General features: G+C 47.4%; 1 non-coding gene across 1 annotated transcript in view; it reads left to right on the top strand.

Moving 5' to 3' along the window:
- LOC311374728 (small nucleolar RNA SNORA26) overlaps positions 1-17 on the top strand; it is a 122-nt gene extending 105 nt beyond the window's left edge. Inside the window, exon 1 of the small nucleolar RNA XR_014643100.1 lies at positions 1-17. This exon is cut by the window's left edge and continues 105 nt beyond it. This is a non-coding gene — a small nucleolar RNA (small nucleolar RNA SNORA26).
- The last annotated feature ends 11233 nt before the right edge of the window (positions 18-11250 follow it).

The raw sequence follows: 11250 nt of genomic DNA, 5'->3' as shown, positions 1-11250 counted from the left end.
TGTCGGGAGAAACAAGTCTAGTCCATACGCTTGATGGCCAAGCTGCAGGCTATTTCGTTTCATTTTAATCTAATTTATTATGTGTTTGCCTCTAGGTGTCCTCGCTGGTGAAGACACTGAGCCATCCACCAGTAAAATGAGCCATCCCCAACCGTCACCTAGTTCACAGTTCATCCCAGGAGAACTGCACCGAATCGAGAGCGTGATGGAGGATGGTGCCTACGAGTCAGAGACCCAGGAAAAGGGTGCTAAAGATGCTCAAAATGCAGTGGTCGACACCAGGCCACCTCAACCAAAAGCCACCATGCCCATGGGCTCTTTAAAGCAGCACGTCCCTTACAACTGGCTGTTCCTCACGGGCCAGTACGTGCGAGGAACCTACCCTGAATTCACCACAAGTGTTGAGCATGGCAGAGACGACTGGCAGGTGAACCACTACCGCAGATATAAGCGTGCAAAGGAACAACAACAACAGCAGCAGAAGGTCAAGTCCATCTCCAGTGCCTGAGCTTTCTGATGCCCAGTATGGAAGAGTCTAAAGCAGCAGATGTAAACAGCAGTGTCGAGGGGAAACAGAATTCCTCCATGGTTTATACAAATAAAAGTTTTACCTTGATGGATTGTTTGTTCTCAATTGTCTGTTTCAGTCTTTTCTGTCACCGCCTCCATTTTGAGTTTGTTCTACTGAATCTTTAAATATGAGTCTGTACCGACAGCCTTTTAAATTGCTGGTATGAATGTTCTATCTCTTGCTGTCATTTGCGGCTATAGAACTTGTGGCCGTACTCGTTGGGAGGGTAAAGACTCTCTCGACGCCATCAACACTTGGATTACCTGTGCCCGCCTCTTGGCAGCACTATCAAGGCGTTCAGTTGTCATGGTTTCCATGGAGGAGTTAGCAAGTGTCCAAAACCATTTGGCTGCTAGGTGTCTTTGCTGGGTTCCTCTATGCCCTGGTGGCTAGCTCTCTTACTACAAATCCTCTGCAAAGATGGGTGTTTTTAATACCAAGGGGTTCACATTTGTGCAAATGGCATATTCCCAAATGTCAGCAATACGTGCGGTCATCTAGGAAACATTTCATGCCAACAATTGTGAGTCACCGTTGACTGGTTTGCATATTGAGTCCTTTTTAGCCTTCTGACAGAACAATTGGCAGTGTCAAGTTTCTATATTGACTTTTAGTTTCCATATTCTTTTCTTGCAGAAATGGGTTTGTTGCTGAAACAGTTTGGCTGTTATCTTTTAATTTCATTCATGTATGTGCTATCATGAGTCGACTATCGGCTGTCAAAATGCTTTGTTAAAGTCGGGAGTTTTTGTTTAAGACAATGGGATATTGATATAGAATTCCTTGATCTGTAGCGCTCGGGAAGATTCACATTGTCTAGGTGGGTCACCTCTTCGGGGTTAAAGTAATGGCCCCTTCTGACCGGGAGTCGGTCATCATGGCAACCAATCTGCCAATCAATCTAGTCCAGTTCAAGCGTGAGTGGTCGGTTAAAGGTGACATGTTATACCACCAGGTGTGAGTGTGATTAGCCTATTCTGACATCACAAGTGGGCATGTCCACCTAGATGTGCGCTGGACAGATCAATCTACCAGCCTACCTGGTGGACTGTGGCAAACGTTGCTCATCGATCCGTCACACACATCTAGGTGGACACGCCCACTTGTGATGTCAGAAGAGGCAGATTTTCAGCACGGCTTGTGACGGCTAATCCCACTCACACCTGGTGTAATATGTCACCCTTAAGGAAAGGTGAAACCGGGGTTCCCTTCCCCTCCCGTCTCGTCTGTGTGCTGTGAACGGGCCCGACGTCAGGAGGAGCAGAGCTGTTTGCCGAGTGGGTGCTGCTGTGAATCCAGGCCGGTGTTTGAAGTCCACACTGGGGACGATGAAAAGCTCTTTGGATGTTGGACTGTGAGTAAAAAAAAAGAAAAAAAAAAAACACATCTCCTCAAATAAAGCGATTCCACTTGACCTAAGTGGTGTAGAGTACTACACTAACGTATGCCTTCTCATCTCCGGTGGTTTCCCTCGCCCCCGCTTGTGCTCAGTTGAAGCTGTAATGGAGGCCGTTCCGTCTGGCTCACGGCCGTGCCCTTCACATCACCCACTGTTCGGTGTGCCGCAGTTTGGTGGTGCCTCGTCCGAACTTTGTACGAGCGTACGACTCGGGTTGCCCGTAAAGCGCACCACTGAATGTGCGTCATATGAAGTATGACGCACATGTGATGTCTGCACTGTATTTCTGGTTTGGCTGTCTGGGTACGCAGACTACAAGACTAAAAAGGGCGGGAAGCACTGTCAAACGACAGAGAAATCCAAGGTCGTGGCTTTATCTATCTCTTTTCCATTCAAAATAAAAAATACCATCTATTTAAAAAGTACATGTCCTCACTTAACGGTAGATAGGTGGATAGATGAAGAGCAAACAGGATGTGGGTGGGAATGCATAAAGAATGACAGGAACGGAGAAGATAAGCAAGATTAAAAGGGAGAAAGAGAGAGAGAGAGAGAGAGAGAGAGACGAATGGAGAGGCAGCGAAACAAGTTAGTGAGGGAGAGGTGGGCATTGATGGATTGATAGACAGTACGCGAGAGAGGTGAAGTCAGGGGGACAATTCGTCATAGAACCAAAACATGCCAGGGGAAAGAAAATCGAAGGAGAGAAGAGAAACGGAAAGAAAGTGATTGCAGACGCCAGAAGGGATAGAGAGATTCAAAGGGCCGACAGCTGTGGCAGTTGGAATTCTGTTAAAAAAGGAATGACTTTCACTCTCTGTTCACCTGTTCATGAGGGGAGAGGAAGCTGAGAGAGGGGCGAACCGCGCTATCCCCGTGGAGGTCTGTCCAGATATTTGTTTCAAGCTTTTTGTTTGAGTTTTTAAAATGTACATACGGAACGGAGAGTTGTTTGAGAACCACTTGCTCGATTTAAATGTAGTAATTATAGTAAGTGAGTAATTATAATTTACAACAAGGTTAAAAAAAACCACAGAAAATTAATTGAGGAAAACTTTATTGAGTCATGTCGAAACAGACGTGACGGATCTGTGAATGAAGGCACTGAAAATGATGTGATGATACTGATTAGATCTACTTTATTTATCCCAGAGGGAGACACTGGGGGGGGGGGGGGTCACCCACACACACCTCCTCACAGAGATGGCTGCACGACAACACATCCAAGAGGGCATCATCATTTCTCAGTGCACAGCTTATATACAAGATAAACACTGTGACCAGACATTTGACGTCACAGTTAAAGCAGTGAGACGCCGTTACAGACAACAGGGCTACCGGAGCCTGGAAGAATACAATTCACACATTGGCAATTTGAACAGCGGAAGGCACAAACCATTTCCTAAAAAGCTCTCTGTGGAGTGTCTGGGTATTATAAGCACCGACGACCGAAACACTAAGTAACACAAGTGTTAGGAGGCAGGCCAATTACGGATAAATGAATAGGCAATCAACCAAGGACTTCCACCAGAGCCACAGTTGGACTCCTCTCAGGGCAGAGAGAGTATAAATACACACGTGTCGTGAGTCTAGGCACAACCTCTAGCAATGTGTTAGTCTAGACCTTCCCGGCCACAGAACTCTTAATGTCCCACAGGATGACTAATAGTCACTCAAAACCCTCTTCTTCAAATAGTAGTCTTTCGGGAAAAAGTCCCGAAGAGCAAAAATCGTCATCATGAACCAATTACCTGGACATGTTGCTGGTTGGTGTCGTTATATTTTATTCATGGTGTTAACCATAGGGGAATCATTGTGACTGATCTGTGTCACGATAGAAGTGCAAGGCTGTTGATAATAATGATGAGGCTGAATGATAAGAGCTAAATATTAGTAAAACAAAAATAATTATATATTTCTGGTTTGGCTGTCTGGGTACGCAGACTACAAGACTAAAAAGGGCGGGAAGCACTGTCAAACGACAAAGAAATCCAAAAATCGTCATCACGAACCAATTACCTGGACATGTTGCTGGTTGGTGTCGTTATATTTTATTCATGCTGTAAACCATAGGGGAATCATTGTGACTCACTGCTGAACGCAGTACCAAACACAAACAAACCAAACCGACAATTAGGATAAAGTTGATCGATAGCTATGCTACTATCAGTAACACTGATAGCATAGCTACTGATAGTAGCATAGCTACCGATCATCTATGCTACTATCAGTACTATAGCTACTGATCATCAGTGACTGATCAGCTATGCTACTATCAGTAGCATAGCTCAGATGCTAACTCTGGTAGTGGCTATGCTACTGCGCTGTGTGTGCACCTATGGGCGCCGACTACCCTAGCTGAAACAACTCTGGTGCCGCCACTTTGGACTTGAGTCAAAAGTGGTCTAAAGTTTTAAAGTTTCCTGGCGCAGGCAGAGTCGCTGCCTGCCAGTCGAAGGCCTGGAACCTTGGTGGATCCTCCACCGCCACCACCACTGTAGTTTTTCCTTTCTAGCTCTGTCGGACGAGATTACTTCCTCTGGAGAAACTAGGCCACTAGCTTCCGGTCAAGAGACAAGCTGTGTGTGTGTGTGTGTGTGTGTGTGTGTGTGTGTGTGTGAGATGTGTCACGCACACACACCCACACCCACACCCACACACACCCACACACCCACCCACACCCACACCCACACCCACACACACACACACGCACACGCACTCGCACTCGCACTCGCACTCGCACACACTGTCACTTTACTGTTTGTGTCTGTTTTTAAAACCTTGTGGGAAAAAGGATTGTATTGGCGGGTTGTGTGGGTTGTGGTGTCGAGGTACTGGTGGTGGCTGCGGTGGTGTTGGTTGTGGTTTCGCTTTGAGTGATGTGTTTTTATGCATTGGTTGATTGATGGAACGGCAGGCTGAAAGGAGAAGACGGCGAGACAGACTGTCAAGAGAGGCAAAGACAAAGTTGGAGCAGCAGAGACTTAAAGGCACGGAGACGGAGACGGAGACGGGCTTCAGAGTTAGAGAAAGGAGAGCCAACACGGGAGAAGACACAGCATGACACTTTCATGAATTTTCCTGAAAGGGAGACACACACACACACACACACACACACACACACACACACACACACACACACACACACACACACACACACACACACACACACATTTTCTACCTCCCTCTTCTGTAAACAAATACAAATACACACACAGAAACACACACACACACACACACACCCGTGAGATGAAGCTCTCTGATGTTTTCCATGTCCTTGAAGATCATCTCCGTGTGAGGCAGCAGACCATGGATTCCCACCTCCTTGTATTCCCAGCGTGTACCCTATCACCTCCCCTATGGTGGAAAGGCCCTCGGAGCCGCCAGAGCCTGTTGTCTTGACAACACAGCATCAGCATCGCATTGATGAGAATGTTGTTGTGATGTTAAGAGATTGTTATTATTTTGTATGATCAGCATTTGATCAGTGGAGTCATAGAGCATTGACCTCTGAGTCAGGGCCGTACATGGTCGTCATCAACAACATCATTATCATCATCATCATCATCATCATCAAGTGTCACTTTAATCAGTGTGCTGTGCCCCTAGCCAATTGATCCCCAGACAGAGACTGTCTGTCTCTGTCTGTCTGTCTGTCTTTCTGTCTCTCACCCAAACTCTCCCTTTCTGCAATCAACCCAGCACACGTCTAATACCCCCCCCTCCACCCTGACAACTATGTCTCCCTGACGATAACGAGAGTGGAGTCGCGTGACGTTGTGACAGCTGGCTTCAGACCTTTGGGCCCCGGTGCCATACTCTAACCGGACGCCACACGCACACACCACACGCACACGCACACATACACACACACAAGCGCGCGCTCTCGATGTGACCACGGCGACACGAGGTAATGAGGCCCCTGAAGACCAGCTGACACGGCCCAGGGGACACCTAGGGCCCGGAGGGTCGGTGTGTAGGCGTAGCAGAGGCCGGTTCGACCGCTCGCGGGTCTCGAACCTGCCACCTCTCAAACTACGACACCGCCGGCATGGGAGTGGAACGCTCGGACCACTGAGCTAAAAGCCCAGAGGCTTCTAACTCAGCGGCCAGAAGCGTTCTTAAGGCTAGGAGGGGTGTGAGGATTTACAACGTACTGCCGCCAGCTAGCCCAGGCTAGTTGGCATCCGTTACATAGGCTCCGTCCGTCCAGCGCCCTGGAGGGCTGGGTGTGCCGGGCAGGGAGAGGATGGGGGGTGGGGGGGCGTTCCAGCCACCGGCTCACTGCAGGGAGATGATCCGGTTCACTGTGGGTGCCAGAGAGGGACACACAGGCCGTGTGCATGGCAGTGACATGAAAGCCAGCTGTTCAATCCTTTCATCGTTGTGTTAATGTATTCATCTTTTATTCATCTGTCCATCAACCCCATTGAAAACAATCCAATCCGTGCATCCAGGTTTCCCCACCTTTTTTCTCCGCCGTCAATCGCGATCAGTCGGCCATCGAACCGCCGGCGTTTTGGGGCCGTTGCGTCGTGTCGAAAAAAATCCACCCGATAGTGACGTCACAGGTGGGCGTGTCCTGGGTGGACACGCCCACCTGTGATGTCACAGTCGGGTAAATGCTGGAATGGCTTGGGATTGCCAATCAACATCACACCTGGTGGAAGCCACCACACTCCACCTGGGCCGTCGAGGAGAAGGGATGTTGATGTTGGATTATCCTGGGAGGTGCAGACGGCTGACCCGGTCTCTGTGGAGGACAGGGTAGGACGGTTAACTCTTCTAATCACAGGGTGTGTCAGCGGCAACGGCAGAATGTATTGAACGTGTTCTTTAAGCCTCGTCTGCTCAGCTCCTCACGTCAGACAGCAGTTTGTCGCCGTGTAGAGTGTCACTGGAGTGTCTTGACACTCCCACCAGGACCTTGGCTGTCCCAGAATGATTCATTGTTTGTCATTTACAACACGGAAATAATCTTTCATTAGTTTCGTGAAGGGAAGCCATAATTAATACAGTTGGCGGGGTGAGAAAACTGCAATCTGTAATTGTTAATAAAGAACCGGGTATTAAACTGCTCCCGCTAGAGCGAGGAAAGAGTCAATAATTCTTGGAGGAAGGAGGCTTATTGGTTTCCCTCCCCTTTGAAGCAATAACTGTAAGAATATATAGCCGGGGGGGGGGGGGGGGGGGGGGGGGGTAAACGTTAGCAGCTAGCGAACAAAAGGGCCCAGACTCGGGGTGCATTCCCATTGTCCTCCTATAGCGAGTCAGCACTTGCTGGCGGCCTAAACCTCGAGATTTTCCTCCCTCGCCGCCATTCAACCCGCTGTCAGAGACACGTAGTTTAGCTAGAGAGCTAGCCCGAGGCTGCTTTGGACTGAGGATTCAGCAATGTGTCGGCTCGGTTTTTTTTTTTTAGACATTGGCTCGCAAAGAAAGCACTATTCTTGGGTTGACAATGAGTGTAGCAAATTTGCCTGCAAACGTGCATATATTACTACATGTTGGATCAGTGGATACTAATGCCAAGCAAGTAGAGCATCTGGAGATTGAGGAAGAGGAGGGGGAGAGTAACCGCTTTAATATGGCATCCCGGCGGGGCGCGTTCCAAATAGAATCACCGGGTTAGAGAACATGACGCTTGTGTTTGAAGCCGAGCGGTGCCTCCGGTTGTGTTGCGTGGAGCGCGGTACTTTGTGTTTGCGTCCGTGCCGTGTTAAGATAACTGTAACTTAACCCTACTTGTTCAGACTCTGAGACAAAGTGGCTGCGGCGGCTCTGAACCCAGAGGAAGATTCCGGAGGAAAGAGGAGAAGGAGGATAATTGATGCTAGGAAAGAGGAGCTTGGGTCTCAACTCTGGGCCGACAGAATAAACTGTTAATCTGATCCAATTCGAAACGCAACCGACATTCGAAAACCCCCCCCTGACAGCAATACAGACATGAGGCGTTCACTTTTTAAAGCAATTATCCACCAATTAGAAAACAATTGGTGGCTTTTGTTTGTGGTTAATTGCTGTCGGCGTTTGGTGGGAGCCAAACAGTGTTTGTGTGTGTGTGCATGAGAGCATTGATTACAGATCAATGGAGAGCTGAGAGGACGTACAGAACGGAATGGAAAGGACTGGAAAGAATAGAGGGACTCGTGAGGTCCTTGTATTCTAAGCCTCAAGGCCCGACCAAGAGGCAGAGTTTGTCCAGTTCACATATTTGCCAACATTTTTTTCTTTGTTTGAAGAAGGTGAACATTGTATTGATAAAAACATATACACAGAGAGCTGGTCATTATCTCACCTTTTCAACATGGCAATGAGAATATGCGTACTTAGAAATATACATTTAAAAATTGTAAATATTTGGGGTCGGGTCCTAGGGCCAAAACTACCTCCATGGGCCGTCATGGACCCCCTTCACCCTGAGGTCCACCGCGGGGTCGCCCACCTCTCTGACACCGCTCACACTCCAGCGCTGGAGGTAAAAGGAAACACTAAAGACCAGGCGCTCACACACACGTACTGTACACACACACACACACACACACACACACACACACACACACACACACACACACACACACACACACACACACACACACACACACACACACACACACACACACACACACAGATGTAGGGCTGTCTGCTAACAATGAGCTCTGTTTTTCCATCTCATCGTCGCTCTCTGGTTTTCTCTGTATTGCATCTCTCACTCGCTCGCTCGCTCGCTCACTCACTCACTCACTCACTCACTTAATCTCTTTCTTATGATATCAACATTTCCTCCCTCTCCTCGCTGTGTGGTTTTCTCTGCATGGTTCCCTCTCTTTTTTTTCCACATCAGCGTTCCCCCTCGCTTCATTCACTCGCCCGAGACTCGGGTCATTTCGCTGCGGGAAGGCGTTCGAGTGTTAAAGTGTTCGGGGGGGGAGGGGAGATAAACAAAGAAGGCTAACTGTTAGCATTGTGTTAAGCCCCGAGTTCTGGATCCGGGGCACCGCGGTGTGGCTCTTGGTGGACGGTGATATAGATGATGGACTGGTCCACAGCAGCAGCAGGTCGGGCCACCCCGTGGCACTGGGACGGCGCTCGGCCGCAGAGAGAAAACACAACTTCACACTGTTGACCTTTTCTCTCAATGTGTGGAACTTGGAGGAACAAATCTAGAAGGTTCTGGCCAACCGTCTGCCTCCAACGGTTCTGTCTGGTGGTCGTCCAAGCTGGTCTTCACTCCGTCCTGTCTTACTGCTCTGTTCACTGTCTTACTGCTCTGTTCACTGTCTCACTGCTCTGTTCACTGTCTCACTGCTCTGTTCACTGTCTTACTGCTCTGTTCACTGTCTTACTGCTCTGTTCACTGTCTCACTGCTCTGTTCACTGTCTCACTGCTCTGTTCACTGTCTCACTGCTCTGTTCACTGTCTTACTGCTCTGTTCACTGTCTCACTGCTCTGTTCACTGTCTCACTGCTCTGTTCACTGTCTCACTGCTCTGTTCACTGTCTCACTGCTCTGTTCACTGTCCTACTGCTCTGTTCACTGTCTTTAACTTGTCTTTAAGAATTTAAGAATTCTTTTATCCCAACTTCTATCAAATCTCTTAACGAGTCTGTGCAATAACTCTTATAGTGCTCTTACCATGGTGAATTTATGAGGTGCATGTATGTGCTATGTTGTGGGATGGGTGCAATATGTGTTATGTTATGGGATGTGTGCAATGTGTGTTATGTTATGGAATATATGCTATGTTATGGGATATGTGCAATGCTGTTGGATTAATATGGCTGAGGTGTATTGTTCTTTTGTTGTTTGTTTTTTGTTATTGTGGCCGTTAAGGCATTTATGGCGCAGCTACAGTGTCCAAGACAAATTTCCCTGAACGGGACAATAAAGTTTATCGTATCGTATCGTATCGTATCGTAACTGGAAGTTAATATGCGTTAGGTTTATATTTGTAGGAATTTCGTTTTTATAAATGTTGGTAATATAGATTGAAATGTCCACACAAAATAGTTTAAACTATGGAACAAGTCTAGCTGAATGGAATGTAAATTGCATTACAAATTGTGCAGGTGATGATGTAAAATAAGTGATGAACACGGCAATTGTCTGGTAAACTTTGTTGGACAAAGTGACTAACTACGGGCTAACAAGAGGAGAACGTGCGCCTCCGTTCCCCTCCCGGTGTCGTTAATGACGGTTAGTGAGACAGGCCCAGTGGTGATGTCACAGGAAGCCACATAGCTGTGGATGGTTCTGCTAATTACCAGAGGAGCTGCGCGCCGACATTCATCTCCTGAGTCTATTAAGACGCCGATAAGACCACCGACGCTACGGTGTTCAGGACATTTATTTTAATATTGATAATAAGAGTAACATAAGGGCTTGTCCTGATACATAATATAATGTGTACTGTATATGGGCCGTATTTATTTATATATACAACTCCTGACAATTTATTCAATTTATATATATTTAGATAGATAGATAGATAGATAGATAGATAGATAGATAACCTCACTGGGAGTTCCAGTGGGTAATTGGAGTAATTTTACAGTGACTAGATTGTGGGTAAACAGTAAGTTTACAGTGGTGAGTTAATAGAGTTCAGACTGCAGTAGTAGTTATTATCGACCACGGATACAGTTTTTACAACTCTTTCAACGTTTATGAACTCCTGTGAACGTCTGGGTCTTAGAATTCCACAGTTTCTATGTTGCGTTTAACACCTCTCTGCTCTTCCTGTTAGAAACTAATATAAACTGTGACCTGGAAACTAGCACTAAAAAACATCTGCACATAAAGTGTGTGTGTGTGTGTGTGTGTGTGTGTGTGTGTGTGTGTGTGTGTGTGTGTGTGTGTGTGTGTGTGTGTGTGTGTGTGTGTGTGTGTGTGTGTGTGTGTGTGTGTGTGTGTGTGTGTGTGTGTGTTGTATGCTTACCCAGGCCAGTAGGTTCATGGTGAGTGTAGTATATACACTCACCATGGGTGTGTCTGTAAAAACCTGAGTGTGCCTGTCAGCAAGCGTGCATGTGTGCAACCTGTGCATGGTTGTTTTTTAAGTTGTGTGTGTGTGTGTGTGTGTGTGTGTGTGTGTGTGTGTGTGTGTGTGTGTGTGTGTGTGTGTGTGTGTGTGTGTGTGTGTGTGTGTGTGTGTGTGTGTGTGTGTGTGTGTGTGTGTGTGTGTGTGCAGTGTATTCATACGTTTGTGTGTGTGTGTGTGTGTGTGTCCACAACCTGGCCTTGCCGTAAAGATCCAATCCGCAGGCCGGTAATGCAGGT

This window comes from Micromesistius poutassou (assembly GCF_964030765.1).
Source record: "Micromesistius poutassou genome assembly, contig: SCAFFOLD_3052, whole genome shotgun sequence".
Lineage (NCBI taxonomy): Eukaryota > Metazoa > Chordata > Actinopteri > Gadiformes > Gadidae > Micromesistius > Micromesistius poutassou.
This window is presented reverse-complemented; position numbering and strand designations above follow the sequence as displayed.